Consider the following 24,557-nt stretch of genomic DNA (forward strand, 5'->3'; position numbering starts at 1 on the left):
ATAGCAGTCTGCTGACATGTGATAGCCTGATCCAATCACAGTGCTTCCCCATAGGATTGACTGACAAGGAGACTGACAAGGAGGCAGATCAGGGGCAGAGCCAGCATGATTCAAACACAGCCCTGGCCAATCAGCATCTCCTCATAGAGATGAATTGAATCAATGAATCTCTATGAGGAAAGTTCAGTGTCTGCATGCAGTGGGAGGAGATACTGAATCACAGGATGCTCATGCCCAGCAGATCTGAGTGGATGGAGGCATATTATGCCTCCATCAACTCCGAAGTGCCTCTAGTTCACTTTGAGTGACTGCAGCTTGAGGTGTTCCTAGCGTTCAATGTAAACACTGTATTTTCTCAGAAAATACAGTGTTTACATGAGAAAGGCTGCAGGGAGCTATAGTTCTCACCTGAACAAACTCATTAAGCTGAAGTTGTTCAGGTGACTATAGTGTCCCTTTAAATGTTTATTTTTCCTAGTGTTAAGTTATTAAACTTTTAGTCGTGTTAATTTATGTACGCGATGTTTGACTTTCACCTATCTGATCTCTCCCATTTACTCACATCTTGAATCTCAAATGTATTCCTCTGCTTTTCTTTCATTGATTTTTCTCACCTCAATATCTGCATGCCTGTCCACCAGGCCCGGACTGGCCATGTTCTGAGGCTGATGGGCCCTGCTGTGTGCCTTTACGGGCCAGTGGTGAGATTAAAAATCTCTCTCACCGGGCCACAGGCACTTCACTCTGGTAGAGAGGAGTGGAGGACACGGGGGGCCCTAGCCTGCAGATCTTCCTATAACATGCTTAGATGCTGCTGCAGTTACTATGGCAATGCACCTACAGGCCGGATCTCGCATGAGTGTTCTACTGCTGCAGGTTAGAGTTCACAAACCACCGGACCACCAGGGCTTACCATGTCCCTCCTCCCGGGCCAAAGTTAAGATGGGAGGGGAGATATAATGTTTATATATTTATTTATTTTTTAAAAATTATATATATATATTTAATATATATTGTGTGTATGGGGGAGCAGATGGAGAAATATACATATATCTTTATCTGCCCTTCCATACACGCAATATAGGCCAACAAACACACACACGATCCCTACTCGATCCTTTACACACATACTGGACCCCCTATAGACATTCTAGATCATCAACATACACAAGATCCCCTACGCATATAATAGATTCCCTGTAGGCACACGCTGCACGAACTACACACACAGTACTTTTCTGACATACACACTATGGATCCCCTATGCATACACCCTCTACAACCTCTGCACAGACTACATCACCTATACACACATACACTAAAGGCCCTATGCACACACTTGCTACATCCCATATACATACTATTCTTTCCATACAAAGACACTCTCTACAGCCCCTACCCATACACATTACACCACACACATAACACAACAGAAACTGAGCAATTTACACAAAACCTAACACCACAATCCACTCACTCTACACACTACGCAATCCCACAAGCATCCTACAAACAATACACTTTCCTGGCCCTTTTGTCCTCTAGTAACCCACTTATGGAGACAACAGAGATAAGTCACAAGCAAACACAGAGCAAGTAATTCATTAAATTTACTTGCGCAATGCAGAACAAATACAGGTCCTTTTATGATGCTTTTTCTGATTCAGCAGGGCTCTGTGCATGGGCTGCCCTAGAAGAACATTGAACCAACATGCTCACTTTCACTCGTACAGCCTGTGTCCCAAACAACATCATTCATAAGTTTGCACTCAGGACTCAAAGCTATCAGGTCTTGCAGCCAAAGTTTTATGCATTTATGGAAGATCATTTCCCAACTACTGTACCCCACATCCCACCCAACCCAGAGTACTAACTACCTTTATAGATAATAGAAATTATTATCTATTTTATTACAAAAACAAAAATTACCTGCTCAAATCTCACACTGCATACATGTAAACCCTTGCTATGGCTTTAATTTTCCCATCTAACCTCCTTATCTATAATAGAAATGCACTATTCTCCAAATAATGTTCTCCCTTCTTTTTTCCCTTTTACCCTCACTTCTCTCATTGCTAAAATCTCTCTATCTTTCTGTTTACCTGTTCCCTTTCATTGCCCCCACTTTACTTCCCTCCTTTCTCATTCCATGCACTTTTCTCATACTTGTCCACAGTTTCTCACCAAATCCTTTTTAATCCTCCAAATACAAGTTCTCTCCCAAAACATTTAGATCTAACATCTACCTTATTTTCCTTTCTATTCTTTTGCTCTTGGCAGTTTGTGTTCCCTAGACTGGCTTTAACTTAAATATGGCTCTCTTCCTCTGACACTTTTACCCCTGCCGTTATCCTTCGGATGTCTTCATTTTATGCACTACTCAAAACAATTTAACAGTGTGGGTGGTGGGGTAGGATTTATGCTTTAACCCCACCGCTCCTTCATACCTCTACCCCCGCCCCACCCCCCACCACCTTCAGACTCTGTCTCCTTATTTGAAATTCACCTGTTCAAACCCATAACCGCAAACAGTGTAGTTATTTACGGCCCCTCTGGTTCCTTGACCATTTTGCTGCCCAGCCTCCCTATTATTATGTATTTATTTATTCATCTTATATTCCATCTCTAATTCTTGGGGACTTCCACGTTCCAATTAACTTACCCTTGACCTAAGTAGCCTTAAAACATATTGTAATTGCTTTATCCCTTGAGCTTACCCAGTGGGCTAATTCTCCCATGCATATAGCTAGCAACCCCCTCAATTTTTTATTTTCAGATGCATGCATGGTCTCTAATCTCTGTAACACTCCATTCTCAGTAGTGATGGGAGTGAGCGCAGGACTTCTCTTTTTGTATTTGTATTTACTTTGTATCACACAGCCTTGTTACAATGCTGCTGCCCATCCCATGTGTTCCCTATTAAGGGTTAATAAATATATAGAGGTATATATAAAAAATACCCCTCTCTGTGTCATTAGAGATATCTTTGCCAGAAGCTCAAGGAAGCAGGCTGAAGGGTCAGTGTTAGGACCCGCTTAGGGGGGACTGCCTTGACGTTGGCAGGCGGGCATTCCCTCCAATGGCCATTGGAGCAACTAAATGACCTCCATTTGTCTAAATATACATAGGGATTAAGGAGAGAGCGTCTGCCTTGACGTTGCCATCCTCAACATATATCTTCAACTGCTGTATTTCTTCTGGCTTTGTCCCTGCTCCCCTTAATATTTGCTGCGATTGTACCTATTCCCTTTTTACTCAAGGTTTCTAGAACAACTAGTCTTTACCCATTTTACTTACTTTCTGAATTCCATCTCTCTCCTCAACACTCTTCAATCTGGCTTTCACCCACTCCACTCTTCCGAGATTGCTCTTATTAAAGTAGCAAATGACCTAATCATGGCTAAATCCAAAGGTCACTGCTCTATACTAAGTCTTCTTGACCTCTCTGCTGCCTTTGACACTGTTGATCATGTGCTCCTTCTTCAAAGAGTTCAATTTATCGGTATCTGTGACACTGGTTATTCTCCTATCATTCATTCAGTGTCTCTTTTGCTAATGACACCATCTCCCCTTGTCTTGTCTCAGTTGGAGTCCCCCAAGGCTCAGTTCTTTTGTTTTCTCTTTATACTGCCTTTCTTAGCAAACTTCATTAATTTAGATAAATAATAACAAGTTAATGGTACCTGTATCAGCCTGTCCTTGCAGGCTCATTATATTGGTGTTATCTTTAAAGGGATACTATAGTCACCAGAACAACTACAGCTTAATGTAGTTGTTCTGGTGAGTATAATAGCTCCCTTCAGGCATTTTCATGCAAACACTGCCTTTTCAAAGAACCGCCCACGGGAAGTCCTGCAAGACAGAGTTAGCAGTAAGAGTGTGAGCAGTGGACCCGATAAGGTCACCGGCAGACCAAAGAGACCAAGAAATGGCATACCTACGAATTAGTGAAGAAATTGAACAGGGTCTAGAGTTGTTTAGAGCTTTAATGGTAAGAATTTATATTTTAAATTATCCTATAGGGTACAGGAAGCCAATGTATGTACTAAGAGGAGCAAAGTGTGAGAGGAGCAACAGGAGAAAAAAAATCTGGCAATTTTTTTTTTTTTAATTCTTTATTTTTGGTGCAATTCGTATATAGTAGGCACAATCGTTCTGCCATTGCAGAATGAGCAGTAGTAGACATAAAACAGCATTTACAGTGTAACATTCTCAAGCATGGCAATCATTCTCGTTGCACAATATTTGGTATGGTTGACTGTTCGGTTGTAATGATGTAGATAGCGTATGTGACAATGCCTCCTCTCTATGCTAGCTGTGGTGGGGCCGCTCGTTTAGGGAGTCCGCCTGGCCTTCTTCAGTTAGTCTCTTGGGAGATTGGGCAATAAAAGTACCCAAACCACTAAAGAACAAAGAGCAGCAAACCTACTAAATAGTGTGCCCTCTAACAACATCAAAATAATAATATAATAAAATAGATAAGTAGGGATGCAGAATCTCTTGGGAGATTGACTATGGTGCGGGCGTGCTACTCCGCGGGTGCAGTAGGTCATGGTATAGGCCCGTTAAAAGACTCAGTCTCCTAGGTGCTGGGCTAGCTACCGGGCTGTCAGTGTTTGAGGTGAGTTAGCGGCTTTGATTCGGTTCCTAGCGAAGGAGTTATAGCTCCTATGCGTGTCTAGTGTAGTGCCTATTGTAATTTTACGCTTAGGGAGCTAGTGGGTAGGCTGTGGTGTGGTTTATGGCACGGAGTCCCAGTATTGTGTCTAGGTGTACCTGTTTCCCTGGTTGTAGGATGGGGACCCCTCGTACCCCTGCATTCCTTACCCCGATTCCCTGGCTTAAAAAAGGGGGGGTGGCAGTGATGGCTCCCATGGAGAGCGCCTTCCTACTATGCTGTGGGAGGACAGTACATCGGTAGGTATTGATAGAGACAACTTAACTGACAAACATATTTACATAAAGAAACAGTAAACCATAAGTATAATACTGCATTATAGGTTGGCCAGGTGCAGAGGTCTTTCATGTCGTCCCTTATCCCTTTTGGGCTCGAATGTGGGCATGGCTGCGACCGTTTGGGAGGGAGTGCCAGGTAGTCCTTGGTTTGGGACACTGTGCGGAGGGAGGCCCAGTGCCGCCAGTAGGGCAGGAATTTCAGCTGGTTCTGTAGCCTTTCCCTGTACAACTTTCCCTCCTTAGTGACCCATACTGATCTTGGTGTCGCCCATCGGTAGGTCAGGCCTTTAGTTTGTAGGATTTTCGTGAGGGGTTGCATAGTTTTCCTCCACAACAAGGTGGCTCTGCTTAAGTTCTGGAAGAATGAGATTTGGCACTGTTCAAAATTACAAGGAGACTGTACCTTCAGTGCCGTTAAGAGTCCCATCTTGTCCGAAATCGATTGGTATCTCAGTATAATGTCGCAGGATGCGGAGGCTGGGGCTCGTGGAGACTTAGCAATCCTGTATACCCCATCGAAGGTGAAGTATTTGTCTTGCTTTGCTGGCAGGAGGTCTTTGTATGAAGTGTGGTAGCTCTTCTAGAAGGATTGTTTCCAGGACCCCCCTTATCTTAATATTCTTCCTTCGCCCCCTGTCATCTAATATGTTCACCTGTTTGCATGTTTTGACCTGTGCTGCTTGTATTTGTTGTACCTGTTCCCCCAGCACTTTCAGGCCTTGTTTAAGGTCGAGCACTTCTTCCTCAGTGGCTTGGGTGCGCTGTGATGGCCTGTACCTCAGTGGTGAGCACCGCAAGATCCGCTTCCCACATTCTCCAGAGGTTGTGATGGAGGCAGGTGAGCATGTCCTGTATCTCTGATGTGTGTGGGGTGCCTCTGTTAGCCTGTGCTAGGCTCCGAGGTGAGGCCCGGCCGCCAGATTCCCTCGAGTGTGAGGATTCCCGCGAGGCTGGTGCTGGTGTCTGGAATTGCAACATCTGGCTGATGTCGCGCTGTGTCTTGGCGTTGTTCACCGGCTGCTCTTGGGATTTCCTCCCCATTTCACCTGCTGGTTGTAGGTTTTACAGCAGTCCTGTCAGGTATGGGTCGCTCCACGTTGGGCCGCCTCCTAGGTTTGTGAGGGGCTGGTTGCCCACGTGGTAGGCCTTAAGGCCGCGGTTGCAGGTTTTCTTGCCTGGGGCGAGGAAGAAAGGCATCAGCTGCTTCAGGACAGTGTTCTACGAGTGAGTTTGCCCCAGCATTCGTTGTTGATGGTAAGATGCTGTCGATATTTAGTAGATTGCGAAATTGGCCGCCGGGGCTAGGAAGTATGGTGACTGCTCTGGTGCGCTGCTAGGCTCCGCCTCGAGCTGGCAATGTTTTTAAGGTAAAATTAGCAGGACATGGCAACAGACTGCACGTGAGGCATGAAGGTGAGGCCAGAATTAAAGGATCACTTTAGGGTCAGGAACACAAACATGTATTCCTGACCCTATAGTGCTAAACCCGCCATATAGGTGACTTCCCTCCCCTTAGCCTCCCTATAAAAGTTTAACATGCACCTTATTTCCAGCGCCGCACGGGTCTGCTGGTGCTGTCTCCGCCCCCTTTATGACATCATCAAAATGGGAAAGCGTCTCCATGCAGAGCATGGGGATGCTGAATGGCAGGGCTGCTTACAGTAAGCAGCCCTGAGCCAGGAAGCCCCTCCAGTGGCCATCTAAGGAGTGGCCACTTGGAGGTGTCCCTAGGGGCAATGTAAATTTCTTCACTAATTCGTAGGTATGCCATTTCTTGGTCTCTTTGGTCTGCCGGTGACCTTATCGGGTCCACTGCTCACACTCTTACTGCTAACTCTGTCTTGCAGGACTTCCCGTGGGCGGTTCTTTACTTTGGAACAGTCTGCCTACCCCATCAGACTCTCCTCTCGTCTTCAATTATTTAAAAAGTCCCTCAGAGCCCATCTCTTCAGAAGAGTTAAGCCCTTCCATAGCAACTTCTATTTCACAAACTATTGCGTCCTTCTTAGGGGCCACACTCCACTCTTACCTTCTACTAATTCTGCTATTTTCTGTCTTGTTGTTTGGTTGCAACCCCCAGATGCTCTTCCTGTTGTGTTTTTATACCCTACCTTCTTTAGACTGTAAGCACATTTGAGCAGGGTCCTCATCAACCTATTGGTCCTCTAACATTTTATAATTTAATCATTTATTGTTAAATGTTTCCCTTATTTAATATGGTAAATGAATCACTGAAATACCAAATTGAAAGTCACGTAAATCATTTGCTAGTTATAAGGTCAAGGGGCCCTGCTGACATGTCCACCTATGGGACGCACAAAATCCTATGTGTAAAAAGTTTCATACTATGCATATATATTTCTATATTATTTAATACATGCATTTTCCATAAAGGAAAACTACAATTAGTTGTATTAACTTTTGAAGTGGATTTTAACAGACTCATTTGTGTTTTATATATTGAAAAAATTGTAAATGAATACTTGTGAATAATAATACAAAAATATATATTTTAAATAGATTATATTTGTTAAGGAAAATCCAAGTTCCCAGATTCCGTTAAATACATTCATATACACCTATTCAATAATATCTATTTAGCTGCCTATTTGGTTAATTCCAACAGCATGCACTGGAAAGCCCATTGAGTCCCACAGGGAGAAAGGTGCTATTTAAATACTAGTTATTATTATTATTATTACACCTATATACAGTATCTCACAAAAGTGAGTACAACCCTCACATTTTTATAAATATTTTATTATATCTTTTCATGTGATAACACTGAAGAAATTACACTCTGCTTCAATGTAAAGTAGTAAGTGTGCAGCTGTCCCCTCAAAATAACTCAACACACAGACATTAATGTCTAAATCGTTGGCAACAAAAGTGAGTACACCACTAAGTGGAAATGTCCAAATTGGGCCCAATTAGCCATTTTCCCTCCCCGGTGTTATGTGACTCGTTAATGTTAGAAGTTCTCAGGTGTGAACGGGGAGCAGATGTGTTAAATTTGGTGTTATCGCTCTCACACTCTCTCATACTGGTCACTGGAAGTTCAGTATGGCACCTCATGGCAAAGAACTCTCTGAGGATCTGAAAAAAATAATTGTTGCTCTACATAAAGATGGCTTAGGCTATAAGAAGATTGCTAAGACCCTGAAATTGAGCTGCAGCACTCTGGGCAAGACCATATAGTGGTTTCACAGGACAGGTTCCATTCAGAACAGGCCTCGCCATGGTCGACCAAGGAAGTTGCATGCATATGCAGAGGTTATCTTTGGGAAATAGATGTATTAGTGCTGCCAGTATTGCTGCACAGGTTGAAGGGATGGGGGGTCAGTCTGTCAGTGCTCAGAGCATATTCCGCACACTGCATCAAATTCGTCTGCATGGCAGTTGTCCCAGAATGAAACCTCTTCTAAAGATGCACAAGAAACAGTTTGCTGAAGACAAGCATACTAAGGACATGCATTACTGGAACCATGTGCTGTGGTACGTTGAGACTAAGATAAACTTATTTGGTTCAGATGGTGTCAAGCGTGTGTGGCGTCAACCAGGTGAGAGCCTACAGTCAAGCATGGTGGTGGGAGTGTCATGGTCTGGGTCTGCATGAGTGCTGCCGGCACTGGGGAGCTACAGTTCATTGAGGGAACCATGAATGCCAACATGTACTGTGACATACTGAAGCAAAGCATGATCCCCTCCCTTTGAAGACTGGGCCGCAGGGCAGTATTCCAACATGATGACCCCAAACACACCTAAAAGATGACCAGTGCCTTGCTAAAGAAGCTGAAGGTAAAGGGGATGGATTGGCCAAGCATGTCTCCAGACCTAAACCCTATTGATCATCTGTGGGGCATCCTCAAAAGGAAGGTGGGGGAGCGCAAGGTCTCTAACATCCACCAGCTCCGTGATGTTGTCATGGAGGAGTGGAAGAGGATTCCAGTGGCAACCCGTGAAGCTCTGGTAAACTCCATGCCAATAAGGGTTAAGGCAGTGCTGGAAAAAAATGGTGGAGGTCACACGAAATATGGACACTTTGGGCCCAATTTGGACATTTCCACTTAGGGGTATACTCACTTTTGTTCCTAATGGTTTAGACATTAATGACTGTGTGTTGAGCTATTTTGAGGGGACAGAAAATTTACACTGTTATACAGGCTGTACACTTACTACTTTACATTGTACCAGAGTGTTATTTCTTCAGTGTTGTCAAATGAAAAGATATAATAAAATATTTACAAAAATGTGAGGGATGTACTCACTTTTGTGAGCTACTGTATTATATGAGCGAAACAAGGAATCCTGCCATTTTCCTTGTGTACATTTGGTTGTTTTTAACTTTTTTTTGTTATATTAAATACTACACTATGATATTGCTTTTTTTCTATGTTTTTCTTGTTATATGATGCACTATTTACATATAAATTGAAGATTATGCTAGCTTTAGTGTACTAATAATCTTAATTTTAATAAGGACAGGAGGCGAGTATTTTGCATAAACTCTCTTTACTAAACTCCACAGCAGTAAAGAAAACGTAAAGAGTAACAAGTAAATCACTGAGCAGCATAGTATATAAGGGTCATGCTGCCTGAACAACTTCCTCTTTCTTGAAGCGACATCCAAGTCCAGATAGAGCTCGAACATCCAGAAACTCAACGAAACTGTAACTGCGGTCTCTGGCGAGCGGAACTTGAGGAGACTCCTGGTAACGAGATAGGAGATAGGACCAAACAAAGTCATCATCCCATCTTACGGAGTCGTGAGGTTAACAAACCAGCGACCAGTGGAGGTCCTGAAGAGGGTTACACTGAAAGAAGAGTATAAAATCGGTTAGGTAATGAACCGTAACTGTTCACTGTGTGCTTTAACAGAATGGTGTAAATTAAATCAGTACAGACAGATTGAAAGCCGGCCAGAGGCTAAATATGTGTTAGGTGTAAGTATGAAGTACAACTAAAACTGTCCGTTTAGGTGGCAATATTGGGGATAGAGATGGAAGAGATTCCGAATATGTCCAGAAGGTAGAGCAACTACTAAATAAATCCCAAAATCCGTCACATTAAGATCCACTCCCCCGAGGAGTCAGGGTAGGGAACAGAAGGGAGGGAAAATACTCACCTCCTGTCCTTATTAAAATTAAGATTATTAGTACACTAAAGCTAGCATAATCTTCAATTTTATAACATGACAGGAGGCTTCCTATTTTGCAATTTTAACGCTGAAGAAGAGACATCCCAGCAGAAGGAGGAGTGCGAAAATAAAATGTACGGAAAGTAGATTCCCTAGACCAGTCCGCTGTTCGGAGAATATCCGAAAGGGACGCCCCTGCCAGGAAGGCTGACGACGCCGCCGCTCCGCAAACGGAGTGGGCGCCGAATGCGGGGTCTATACCCGCGAGGGAAAGGATCCAGCGGATCCATCGGGCCAGTGTGGTGACCGAGACTGGGGCGTGAGGGCGTACGTAGGAGACTAGGAGTTGGCCTGACGAAGAGGACCGGAATGAGGAGGTAACCGAAACATACCTGCGGAGGGTGGACACGACACAGAGCTGCGGGTCGTCGTGAAAGAAGGGGTAAAAGACCGAAGTCGAACCCGACTTAGTGCGACAGGAAATGTGGAACGTGACCCCTTCAGGGGCCACCTCGAAAGCGCCCACGTCGAAGGCCCGAACGTCCGAAACTCGTCAGAAGGATACTAGACAAAGGAGGAAAGCGCACTTAGTGGATAGTTGGCGTAGGGAGAGGCGGTCATTCGGAAGCCAATCCCTGAAAAAGCGGAGAACCAGTCCCACATCCCATAGGTGAGGGTATCTGGGGGCCGGGGGGCGGCGGAGTTGCATACCGCGGAGTAGGCGGCAGACCAGAGGGTCTTTGCAGACTGGGAGATCCCCGACGGGGGTGTGAGCCGCCGAAATCGCGGAACGAACGACGTTGACCGAACGGTAAGAGCGGCCAGCTAAGAACAAGGAGGAAAGAAAATTAAGAATCATGGGAATAGGTGCTGTAAATGGATCGGAGTCCCGTCCCATGCACCAAGTAGACCAGGAGGCCCAAGCTGAAAGGTAACAGCGTCTAGTTCCCGGGCCCCATGAGTCCCATAAGAGGTCCCTAGCAGCCTGCGATAGTCCGCTGACTCGCCAGGAACCCCAGAAAGAGACCAAGCCACCAGGGGTAGCCGGTCTTCCAGGAGGAGTGGGTGGAGATACCCTTTGGAATCCGTGAGTAGGTCCGGGAAGGATGGTAGGAGGAGAGGGTCCCTGTAGGAGGAGGCCAGTAGGTCCGGGAACCATGGTTGGCTCTGCCACAAGGGTGTTATGACAACCAGTTTGATCTGTTGCGTCCGCATCTGGTGTAGTGTTCTCGCAATCATGGAGAATGGGGGAAAGGCATAGGCTCCTGTCGTCGGCCATTGTTGGAGAAAAGCGTCTGTCGCCTTGCTCTCCGGGTCCGGGAGCCAGCTGAAGAACTCCGGGGTCTGGTGATTGTTGCAAGAAGCGAACAGATCCAGGGGAAAGGGACCCCTCCGGGCTGCCAGGGCCCTGAAGATTCTCGTGTTTAGCTTCCAGTCGCTGACGTCTCTCCAGTGGCGAGAGAACCAGTCGGTTGTGAGATAGATCTATCCCGGTAAGTATTCCGCCTGTAGCGTGATGTTGCGAGGGAGGCAATAGTCGAAGATGTCCCTCGTGATATCCGACAACAGGCGTGAGCGAGCGCCTCCCAGACGGTTGATGTACTGGACTGCGGATACATTGTCCATGCGCAGGAGGATGCAGCAGTTGGATCTTTCCCGGGCCAAGCTGCGGATCGCGAAGGATCCTGCCAGGAGTTCGAGGCAATTGATGTGCATGGAGAGCTCCTGCGCCGTCCATGTTCCTCCCGTGAAGACGGTTCCGTTGGTGGCACCCCATCCCCACAGGCTGGTGTCTGATTCCAATACGAAGTCTGGGGTGTCTCTGAATATGGCCTTGCCGTTCCAGGCTTGCATGCTGTCCAGCCACCATGATAGTTCCTCGTGAACCTCCGTCGTCACCGGGACGGCTTGGTCGTAAGTAGGCCTGTGGCGTAGGTACTTCGCCTTGAGACGTTGCATGGCCCTGTAGTGGAGGGGACCCGGAAATATGGCCTGAATGGAAGCAGATAGGAGTCCTACAATCCTGGCCAGGTTGCGTAGTGGAATGGAGTCGAGTCGGAGAACCCTGCGAATCTCCTTGCGAATGGCTGTGATCTTTGAGGCTGTTAGTCTCAGAGTGCAAGTCGTCGAGTCGATCTCGAAGCTGAGGAATTGTATCGTCTGGGAAGGGTTCAGCTCCGATTTCTGTTGGTTTACCACGAAACCCAAAGATTCCAGTAGGGACACTGCCAGGTGAGTGTGTTGGCGTAGCCTGTGTTCGTCGGAGCAGAAGAGGAGAAGATCGTCTAAGTAGATGATGCATCGAACGCCCCTGGATCTTAGGTGGGCCACCACTGGTTTTAAGAGTTTGGTGAAGCACCATGGGGCTGAGCTGAGCCCGAAAGGGAGGCAAGTGAATTGCCAAGGGCGTCCGTGCCAGAGGAAACGTAGGAGTGCTCGACAGTCCGGGTGCACCGGGACTGACAGATATGCGTCTTTTAGATCGAGCCTGGTGAACCAGTCGTTCTAAAAGTCGTTGCTTCGAAGAAGTGGCGATAGACCACATATGCGTTGAGGGCGCGTAGATTGATGACAGGGTGGTATTTTCCCGACTTTTTCCGAACCAGGAAGATGTTGCTGAAGTAACCACCCCCGTCGCGGACCGGCTGGATAGCCCCTTTGTCTCGGAGCTTGCGTAGCTCCGCGTTGATGAGGTTGCGGTCGGAGGATGACATGTGGACGGGGCGAGGGGGCTGAACCTGAAAGGGGGTCCCCACTAGGTCTATGATATATCCCTGTACAGTTTGTAGGATCCATGTGTCTGAGCATAGGGCATCCCAATTCTGGAAAGAAAGGGAAATACGGCCCGCAGTACGGGTACATGGTAACAGTGGAGGAATATGGGTCCTTACCTGCAGCAAAGCGGGAAAGTCCGCGTCCGCGGGATCCATGACCTCTATCCGAGCCTCTGGAAAAGGGTTGCTGTCGGTAGTCTCTTGTTGGAAAAAATGGTGTTGGTTGGGTGCGAGGGCCTGAAGGCCAAAATCGGCTGGCGGCACGGCCCCGTTGCCGGCCAGCCCTCCCAAAAACCCCTCTGGCAGGGTTGCTTCTGAAAACTCTGCGCATTGAGGACTGCGCCTTATTAAAGGAGGTGAAGACGTTTATGTGTTTATTAAGTTCCTTGAGGAACGGTTCGCCAAATAGTTTCCCTTGTGCCTGGGGTCCAATCTCCTTTGTGCCAAGGTCTGCCAATTTGCCGTTAATACGGTACAACGCTGCTTTTCGCCTCTCCGAAGAAAGCGTAACGTTAGTGTTTCCGATGAAACAAAAACACTGTTGTGCCCATTCACGAACATCATGTGCCCATTCCCTGATGTCCTCAGAGGAGAAGGAGTCGGCTTTGGTGTAGGCATTGTCCGCCAGATACATAATGCGAGCCAGGGGGCCTACTGAATCCAGCAGGTTGTCTTGGGCGCCCCATAGGCCTTTCTCTACCCCACAGCGGGGGTCTCTACCACTGCGCATCATGAAGGTGGACATAACCATGTCGAATTCCGGGGTCTGAGCGACCTTATCCGGCAGGGAAGGGCGTGGGCATTCAGACCTGAGTTGGCTGCGGACCTCTTTCTCCAGAGGTTTGCGGAGCCACAGGTGCATAAACCTGGAAAGGTGTTCTGGAGGCGACCAATCACCCGATCTGGGGTGCCGTATGTTACGGGGGTCGAACATCGCCTGACCCGAGGGGTCCAAAATAGTGTCTGAATCAAGATGAGGTTCTGCGTCCGCAGTGCCCTCGATACCTCCTGTCTGGGCAGCACCCAGGAGGGTCTCCCGCATGAAAATGGAGACAGATTTTTCGTCCGAACCCCATGCGTCGTAGTCCGAGTCAGAAACATCAGCTTGCCACTCATCCAGAAATGACATGGACTGGGCAGGGCCCTGCTCTTCGTCTGAAGAGTACTCCTGACGCGGGGCCGGGGTGTGTGATTTGGCAGACTTGCGTTTGGCAGGTGCCTTACCCTTAGATGGTTTGGGTGTATAATCTTCGCCTTTGTCATGGCGCTTTTTAGGGCGGGAGTCATCCCTTGACTGATGGTTGGACAAGTCCCAATCCGATTCGTGGCGAGGATGTCTGCGTTTTGGCATGTCAGGAGCCGAGGCTCGGGCCTTGGAGAGTGCCTTCTCCACAGAGGCAGCGACAGCTGCGTTAATCATGGCCTGGAAGTCCACAGGGACGTTCTGGGAGTCCTCCATGTTAAGGGTAGGCTGATACGTCACTGAAAGGCACAGCAATAAACGGGCACCCAAGTCTTGATAATAGGCATAGGGTCAGATTTGGTAGTATGGAGGGAACAAGTCCCGAATAACCCCAGCAGGGTATAGTAGTGACCTTATAAACTGGGGCTCACCCAGTTAGAGAGAACTGCAACAGCTAGTCTCCCAGTAAGCAGCGTATTTATAGTGGGGGCTCACCCCGGTTGCACAGGGTTGGGACCCTTAAGTGCAGGTCACGATAATAGTAAACAGGCAGCAGCACTGACCTGACTGACCCAGCCACAGGATATAGCTTGATAGAAGCAGATGAGACACAGAGACTGAGTAGCAGATTGATAGCAGCAGATGGTAGTGCTTGAGCAGGTAATCCTTCAGTCCCAGGGGTGTCAGACACAAAAGGTGTGGAAAAAACAGCAGTGCAGAGGCAACAGAAGGTTAGGACAGCCACACTGAGTCCCTAATGAGATGCACGAGGCAAAATTAAGATAGCCGCGAGAATCTCGCGATTTTCGCGATCCAAAATGGCGGCCGCGAGGTAGGCCGCAAGTTGGGGAATAAATTTAGGCCGGCCGCGGGCGGAAGCGGGCCGGCGCGAAACCGGTCGCGAACGATACCGGCCGCAAGGAGGGAGCCCAGGAGGGCACCCAAGGTCGGGGGGCGGTGGGGGGACCTGAGGAGACCGAGGGGAGGCCAAAGGAGGGTCCCAGAAGGAATAGAGGGGCAGATAGGAGGGCAGGAAACCCACAGAGAGCCCCTAGTCCCACAGCCCAGTACAGAACTAGTTAGTAAAATTGAAATAAAAGGAATAAAAGTAATGATAATGTAATGAAAATAAAACAAGTAAATAGAACAAATAAATAATGACAATAAATGTATAAAGCTCCAGGGGAGCAAATATTCTGACCTGTCTGCGATGGAGCAGTAAAGAAAGAGGAAGTTGTTCAGGCAGCATGACCCTTATATACTATGCTGCTCAGTGATTTACTTGTTACTCTTTACGCTTTCTTTACTGCTGTGGAGTTTAGTAAAGAGAGTTTATGCAAAATAGGAAGCCTCCTGTCATGTTATAAAATTCAGAGAGTGCCCTGACCAGAATTGTGAAGCCTTTTAAATGGTAATATTGATATATTGTTTAACAATTCTCTTTACACATGTTTGTGAATTTGCCCAGTGCACTTTATCTGCGCCAAAGACAATATTTTGGTTTATTCCACATTTGTCTGGAACTATTGGAGGTGGTTCTGTCTTTTTGGCTGCACTCTTGCACTTTATCAAGGTTACAGTTTTTAATAATTTATAAAAGTGCCAATTTCAAATGAAATCCTTACTTTTTGTAAAATGCCTGGATTTGGTCTGGATTTCAGCTTTTAAATAAGTAATGGGGAGTCCACAACAATGTCCCCACCTGTGAGGGACTATTTAATAAAAAAATATTGGGGAGGCATCATTGTGTGTGGTCAGCAGGTGGTAACTATTACAATGTTTAGAGGAAGGGTGTATTGTCCCCCACTAGTCCCACCTATGATGGCAGATGGGGGGACCCAACGCCCTTCCCAGCATTTTCCACGCCCCAAATAGTGTTAAATCCCATCCCACTTTGTGGCTAAGGTCTCCCAATCCTCTAGCAACTCTACAATAAAATAAATAACCCTACCTATCCCTCTTCATCCTAATAATAGTGAGGGAGGCAAATTAAACCACCTGTTAAAAAAAAGTATACTTACCATCTTAGTCATCTTTCTTTTAATTCAGACCTGCACAACATACAGCCCCCCGCTTGCGGCCCGCCAAAGGATTTTATGTGGTTCATAGGTGGACATTTGTCGGCAGGGTCCTGATTGGGCGCTGTGGCCCTTTAACAGCGCGACTGGGCCCCTTACTTATTGGCAGCATGGGAGGAAGCGACAGCCTATCACTTCCTCCCAGAGAGATGTGGAGCCATACGGGAGGGTGGAGGAAGTAAGGAAGGGTCTGTGAGTGACCACGGTCAGTGGAGTCTAACTCAATGCGTTTCGGCGCTAGGATGCACCTTTGTCAAGAGTTCGGTGTAGACTGGAGATGCCGGCTCTTATAACAGTTATACACCAAACTCTTGACAAAGGTGCATCCTAGTGCCGAAATGCGTTGAGGTAGACTCCACTGACCATGGATTTTTTTTAAGTTAGGTCCACTCTGCAAGTTCATTTTAGCCGGGGGCTCCTTTCCTTATCTAGCAATGGATACTTGAATGCAGCTTTAGGCTACTTTCTCTTTCAGCTAGCATGGAGGGTCTTAGAAATTGTCAGTAAGATCTTTATTAGTATTAGATCGTATGTAGTACTGATTAGCAGGCAATGACCTGGGGATATTCTAATTTATAATCAGCTATCTACACTAGCATTAGACCGGGGAATACTACATTATCTCTACTGACAGACTAATATACCTACAGAGGGATCCGAGGGGCCAGCAGTATTTTCCTTAACAGGATCCCTTATTGTATAGTACCTTAGACCCTACCTTTCTGCTTTTTTCACTGGTATAAGGAGCCCTTTTGGGATATGTGACCTCAATAACTATCATTAGGTTTGGTTTACTTATTTGATGATATACACATGTAATATGAAGCTGTTATCTATAGATACTCACTCTTTGACACTATTAGAGGAGTATTCTATCTATTCTATTATCACAACTATCCATAGTTAGGTGAATTTAGAGGATACTATAATAGGGGATTGACTTTGATTTTGATTTACTTCAACTGTCATTTTCCCGACTACTGTTTAATCACGTCTGGGGTATGCTCTGGATCTTCCCAGGTATTCTCTGACACTATATACACCTATATTTCTATTCCTAACTCAGAGAAATACAGGCAATGTTACCCCGAGTTTGGAATTAATCTTAGGCTACATATATTTATATATTTGGTAATTGTACTGAAAGGGTTTCCTTATTATATCAACTTGTTATATCAACTCGTTGAGTACAGTGTATACCTCTCTGAGGATACGGAATCTATGTTCGGTCTAGATCAGTATCTTTTAATGGCAACTTTGTAACAGGATTATTACAACCTCTACTAACCTCTACTAATAAGCTTCAGTAGTTTTTATTTTATCAGTTTATATTGGATTTCCTTTTGCACTTATTTTATTTTATAGTTTTTTTTTTGTACTTTATAAGAATAGGGCACTTTACGCCATTTATTCTATTCCATTAATTGCTATCAGGGTAATAGGACTGATGTCAGGTGTGCTCCTTTGCAGATCTTGTCTCAGCCCTTTCTATCATCTCTTCCTCTGGGTTAAGCCCTTCCTTACCCCACAACCACTACAACTTCGGTGAAAGTTCTTCTCACCCCGACGCTGTATATTCGTGTATCCATTGGGATATATTGACATACTATGTACAGATCTACCTTTGCATCAAGGTTGTTGTATACCTTTATAAATAGGCATAGGATCAGTTGCTTTATAGGCTTCTCACATATGGTAGCCTTGTTTTCTTCCCGTTATCCCGTACAAATGTGGTAAGGAATATATTTTTCTCTTGGACCAATATTTACTGTATATAAAATTATTTTTGCTTTTACTTGACTGCGGTATATTTTTTATTATTTCTATTTCGACTTTTTCGGGCCTGAAGATAAGAAGAATTAGAAGAAAGGAGACTTCTGATGGTAAGTACCTCTGAGGGTTTTTAAAGGTTTGCCTGCTGGCTGCTAGTGCTGGCAGTGGGCGTATAATATTAATTATCATTCCCTTGCTTTCATGCATTCAGTCCCAAATTGTATTAAAACTGGTGCTTTGTGAATCCTCTAAATGCTATAATTTATGTAGGATTCAGATGCAAAAGCACCAATTTTAATCATCGAAGATATCTAGGCGATTGCTGCATATTTGCTCTGGCCAACCTAATTCTGTATTTGGCTTTATTAAATAAAAAATGTATTAAATATGAGCCAGTGCAGTCAAAAATTTATTTACAAAATCTGGTGTTTAGTGAATAATGTTGATAATGTAAAAAAAAAAAAAAAAGACTAATCTTAATAAAACTTTCTAAATATTAGTTAACTTGTTATAAGTAGGGGACTCTATCATTAGGAGGGTAGATAGGGCAATTTGCCGCTCTGATCGGCTCAACCGGACAGTTTGCTGTCTCCCAGGTGCTCAGGTCCGGCATATTGCTGACAGAGTGGATGGATCTTTGGGAGGAGCTGAGGATGACCTAGCGGTCATGGTCCATTTTAGTACCAATGACAAAGAGGAAAATGGAAGGTCCTAAAGAATAATTTCAGGGAATTAGGTAGCAAACTTAAGAAAAGGACCTCAAAGGTGGTATTCTCTGAGATATTACCTGTGCCACGCGCTACAGTGGAAAGGCAGCGGGAGATTAGCCAGGTCAACTCAATGCATGGTTGAAGTCTTGGTGCAGGAAGGAGGGTTTGGGGTTTTTAGAGCACTGGGCCGACTTTGCGCTTGTGATTGGTTGCACCTAAAGCAGTGATTGGTTGCACCTAAATGGGAGAGGGTCTGCAGTGCTAGAAGGTTGGAGGAGATTTTAAACTAGTAGTAGGGGGGGAGGGTCATAGCAATCTACAAAATGGAGATAGGACAGAAAGGAGATGGGCTTTAGCTCAGTATAAGGGGGATGGAGATGGGGAGGGGCAAGCTCAGAACAGAGAAGGTGTGTAATGTTGATAATTTACAAAAAAGTACAAGTGACTCATATTAAATGTATGCTTACTAATTAAAGGAGCCTAAATAACAAAATGGGGGAACTAGAGGCAATATCATACACTAAACAATATGACATAATAAGCATAACTGAAACATGGCGGGATGAGACACATGACCGGGCAGTTAACTTAAATGGGTACATACTATTTAGGAAGGACAGAAAAAACAGGAAAGGTGGTGGGGTATGCTTGTATGTTAGCCATGAGTTCAGGGCCGGACTGGGAAAAAAATTAGGCCCGGGCATTTTTCAATCAGAGCGGCCCCCTAAGAAGGGGGCGGGGCCAGAGAGGGTGTGTTTTGTCATCACTAATGACAAGCACGCCCCCTCTCAAAGTGAGCATGTTTGTTCAATGCGCAGAGCCCCACTGAAGAGCTCTGGCATTAGAAAAAGGCCCTGAATTTGTTCTGCGCAGCGCAAGCAAATTTAATAACATGCTTGCGCTGTGTTTGCTTTTAAATTGTCTCTGGTGTCTCCACAAGTGGGATACCAGAGGACAAAAGGGCCAGGAAAGTGTATGGTGCATGTGTTTGGAGCCTGCTTGAGGGATTGCGTGTGTGTAGAGTGTGGTGTGGTATTGTGTAAATAGGTCAATTTCATTTGTGTTTGTGGTGTAATATGTGTGGCTAGGGGCTGTAGAGAGTGTGTGTATAGGGAGCATAGTGTTATAGGGGATGTAGCGAGTGTGTGCATACGGGTTGAAGTGTGTGTGTATAGGTGACGTAGTGTGTGTAGGGGTTGTAGAGAGGGTGTGTTTAGAGAATGTTGTATGTGTTTGCTGACAAGGAATGTAGTGTGTGTGTAGGAGATCTACTGTGTAAAGGACCCAGAGTGTGTATAGGAGATTGTGTGTGTGTGTGTGTGTAGAGGATTAAGAGTGCATATAGGGTAAGGGATCTAGCGTGTATCTGGAGCGTAATGTGTGTAGTGGTGCAGTGTGAGGGGTGCTTTTGTGATGTAATTCCAGTAAAATACAAGTTTAGCAGGCTAAGATTGCCACAAGGCATATGTATGTATATGTGTTTGTAGTATCAGTTAGTTAATTACACGTAGCTAAGATACTGTTATCACTGTACTGACCAGGTGCAGGAATGTAAGAACTGGAATTACGCGTCCCTCTCCTTTGTATCAGATGAGCCACGTGGTTAGACCGGATGGATGAGTTTAGACTCTATTTATTAAATAGGTTAAGGGTATGTGTGGGTGTAGTTAATTGTGGGAGGAGCTACAGTGCTATATAAGGAATGTACTCTATGTATTCAGTACTCAGACTTTGCTGTATTTTGGTGACGCTAGTCCCTCTGAGTCCCGATCGGTGATCCAATAAAGAATCTCTTCCTTCCTGAAGAAACCTGTGTCCATCTCTCTGTGCTTGGCTTCCGTCAGTTTCTCCGGTATCATTTGGTGCATTGGCCGGGAAGCTCATCGTTCAACGGTGGCTGAGAGGCAGAGGCGTGAGACGGTCTATCTTTGCCCACGTTCTCTACGGCTGCACCCCTGAACTTCTGCGTGGACCTCCCTTCGTCTCGGCGCCACTGGTCTGTTGTCCAGGAGATCATCGGCCTCTACGTGAGAAGTGCTGGGGTGTCCCCGTCGATGAGTGTGAACTCAGGTTCAGGAACGAGGAGGTAAGACAACTGCTGTTTTAGACGGCAGGACCCACTAGGGGTATACCGATTGTGCGGTAGGCCCAAAGGGGTTTTGAATCTGTGTATCTGCCCCCTCTGTCGGAGGGAAGGAGCGAAGGCGCACCGCTCGATCGAACGCTCTTTAGTCAGACCGTTTGATTTGGTTAGTCAGGCGGGGTCCTGGTGTAAATAGCCCTAGCCGGACACCGGTGTCTTGTCTAGACTAGCGTTCTAGGGTGTATATTACGTTCGCTAGGTCGGAGGGACCGGGAGACTAAGCGGCGCCTGTGTAAATTCGGTTCGCTAGTTCTCATCCTATCTGGGCTAAGTGGGAAGGCGTGTAAATTTGGAACCCACTAGACTTTTGATAGTGCGACTAAGAGGCGCCTGTGTAAATTCGGTTCTCTAGCTCGCTATATATGTGGTGATTGGGCAGTGTGGCTAACCAAAACGGGTGTATATAGTTTTAGGTAGTCCATTCAAGGTACTGGCCAATAGTTTAGTTGGGAATTGTAAATGTGTTAACGATTGTTTTAGTAAAGTGTATATCTTGTTAGATAGCGCGAGCTCAGCCGTCTAGCGAGAGTGTTAATAGTGTGTTGCTGTATTATAGTGCACGGTACCATAACCCTGTATATTTACTGACATTATATAATAAGTACTAATCATTGTCGTCCATTGCATGTTTAACACCATAACCACTAATAATTGTATTGTGACCTTAACTTGTGCTTTGACCTATGCTAACCGTACTGTAACCGCTATTTGTAAAAGACGATGTTACTGGGGTGTGTTATAGACGGGTAATTCGTATATAGAGAATTATAGCGTGGGTGACTGTATAGTTACGCCAAAGGGCATAATATTGATTATATAGTGACTGGTGTAACAGCTGTGTGTGTACGGGAATTCCCTGAGTGTTTATTGTTATTGTGTACGTTTCACTTGGTAACCGTACCACGTGGTGCTGTTGCCAGAGGAAACGGGTGTGACTGTTGAATAGTACGCGTGTATAGTATTCGTTGTCGACGACGTTCCATTGTTAAGTATGGGTGCGTCGCAGTCAACGATTCCGGATCCCTTAGGATGTATGGTTAAGAATTTTAAAAAGGGATTCAAAGTTTGTGATTTTGGGGTAAAGATGTCTCCTGTACGTTTGGTCACTTTGTGTACTAGGGAGTGGCCTACTTTGGTTGCGGCATGGCCGCCACGTGGCAGTTTGGATCCAACTCTGGTACAGCGCTTACACGTGGCTGTATCGGGTAGGCCTGAACTTTACGGCCAGTTTCCTTATATTGACTGTTGGAGACAGGCCGTAAATGACTCGCCAAAATGGCTCCAGACATGCCACGAGGAGCAGTGTCGCCTCATGGTAGCTAGGACTTGCTCGTCCACTAGGACTGGTGTTAGGCCCATTTTGGACACGCCCCCTGAGTCCGAGATCCCTTTGCCGCCCCCTTACTTTCCGTTAAGAAGAAGTGACGCAAACGCAGGAAGTCCTGCACCCCTCCCCTCATTACCCTCATCCACTTCCGCTTCCTCCTCCAGTACAGGATCCACCCCCCCTCGTACTAAATCTCCCCTTCCGGAACCAGAATCCACCCCCATTAGAAACGAATATCCTGATTTGGCGCCACTTCAGACTTCCGGTCAAGCTTCATCTAGCTCGGCTCGAAGTGTTTTATTTACGACCTTTTCCCAAAACCGACCTCCCACATCCCCATACCCTATCTCTCCCCGACCGGAACCCATGACTGACGCCTCTCTACGTAGCCCCATCCAAACCCGACAGTTGACTGGTGCCCAACAATTAAAGCACTATCAGATGCCTCTTCGTCTGAATCCCGGGTCAGCTTATATCGATGCCGCAGGTCAAATGGCACACGCTGACCCAGTCTTCGTATATGTCCCATTTACCACAACCGATCTTTTAAACTGGAAGACCCATAATTCCTCGTATACTGAGAAACCACAAGCTATGACTGATCTGTTCACCTCAATAGTACAGACGCATAATCCGACATGGGCTGATTGCCAGCAGTTACTAATGACTTTATTTAACAATGAGGAAAGGACAAGAATAAATCAAGCAGCCATTAAAGCATTAGAGGATAGAGCCCGTGCTTTGAACCAAGCCAATCCAGCAGCATGGGCCGCGACACACTATCCCAACACCGATCCCGATTGGAACGTAAATGGTGCTGATATGGTTCAACTCAGAGCCTATAGAGACGCTATAATTGCTGGCATGAAAGCCGGAGGAAAGAAAGCCATTAACATGTCGAAGACAGTTGAGGTGATCCAGAAAAGCGATGAAGCGCCCAGTGTCTTTTATGACCGATTATTGGAGGCATACCGCTTGTATACCCCCTTTAATCCGGAAGACGCAGACAATTCCCGAATGGTTAACTCCGCCTTTGTCAGCCAAGCATACGGAGATATTAAGCGCAAGCTACAAAAGTTAGAAGGGTTTGCAGGTATGTCCATCACCCAACTAATGGAGGTAGCAAATAAGGTCTATATGAACAGGGATACAGAAAGTAAGAAAGAGGAAGAGCGCAAGATGCGTAAAAAGGCTGATATGCTAGCGGTAGCGATCGCAGGCGTAGATAAACGGGGCCCAGATAGAGGCAATAATAGATGGAGTAGGGAGCCTTTGAGTAGGGATCAATGCGCGTATTGCAAGGAAGAAGGGCATTGGAGGAACGAATGTCCGCAAAGAGAGCAGTACGAGAGAGACCAACCCAGGGCAGGCTACGGAAACTTTAGAGGTAGAGCGAGAGGTAGAGGAGGCCCCGGAGGGAGTAATGGTTATAGAGGGAGTAATGGGAACAGAGGAAGTGTTAGGGAAGACAGGTATATTCCAGCAGCGCAAAGGTCCCGCGATAGAGAAGGTAGGGACTTTGTAGGATTGGCTGACACTGTCATGGAGGACTATTGATACCGACCGGGCTCCATCCCCCTTGGTCGAGCGGAGCCTATGGTCGATGTATCAATAGGGGGGAAAAGGAGTGCGTTCATGATCGACACTGGTGCTGAACATTCAGTGGTGACTAATCTAGTTGCTCCTCCATCTGGAAGGACTATTACTGTGATAGGAGCAACTGGAAGAAGTGCTGAAAAACCGGTTCTTAAAAGTCGACTCTGTACATTGGGAGGCCACGTAGTAAAACACCAATTCCTTTATATGCCTGAATGTCCAGTCCAATTGCTGGGACGTGATATGCTATCAAAATTACAAGCGCAGATTACGTTCCTACCAAATGGAACAACATCCTTAAAGTTTAATGGACCTTCAGGTATTATGACTTTATCCGTACCAAAGGAAGAAGAGTGGCGACTTTATACAGTGTTGACTAGCCAAAACCCTAGGAGTGATGAGACATTGTTTAACATACCAGGAGTTTGGGCAGAGAACAACCCACCAGGACTGGCCCGCAATATTCCACCAATAAAAATTGAACTGAAACATGGGGTTTATCCAGTGAGCCTAAGACAATATCACATTCCGCAGAAGGCTAAGAAGAACATCCAATCCTATCTGGATAAGTTCATACGGTATGGTATCCTAAAATTCTGTACTTCCCCCTGGAACACCCCATTGCTGCCTGTTCAAAAGCCCGGTACAGATGAGTATCGACCTGTACAGGACTTAAGAGCAGTCAATGATGCGGTTGTTAGCATACATCCAGTTGTACCCAATCCATATAACCTGCTTGCTTTAATTCCGGGCGGGGCTACTTACTTCACAGTCTTAGATCTCAAAGATGCCTTCTTTTGCCTCCGAATTGCCGCAGAAAGCCAATGTATTTTCGCTTTCCAATGGGAGAACGCTGTAACGGGCTCAAAATGCCAAATGA

Source organism: Pelobates fuscus, chromosome 4 (genome assembly GCF_036172605.1).
Source record: "Pelobates fuscus isolate aPelFus1 chromosome 4, aPelFus1.pri, whole genome shotgun sequence".
NCBI lineage: Eukaryota > Metazoa > Chordata > Amphibia > Anura > Pelobatidae > Pelobates > Pelobates fuscus.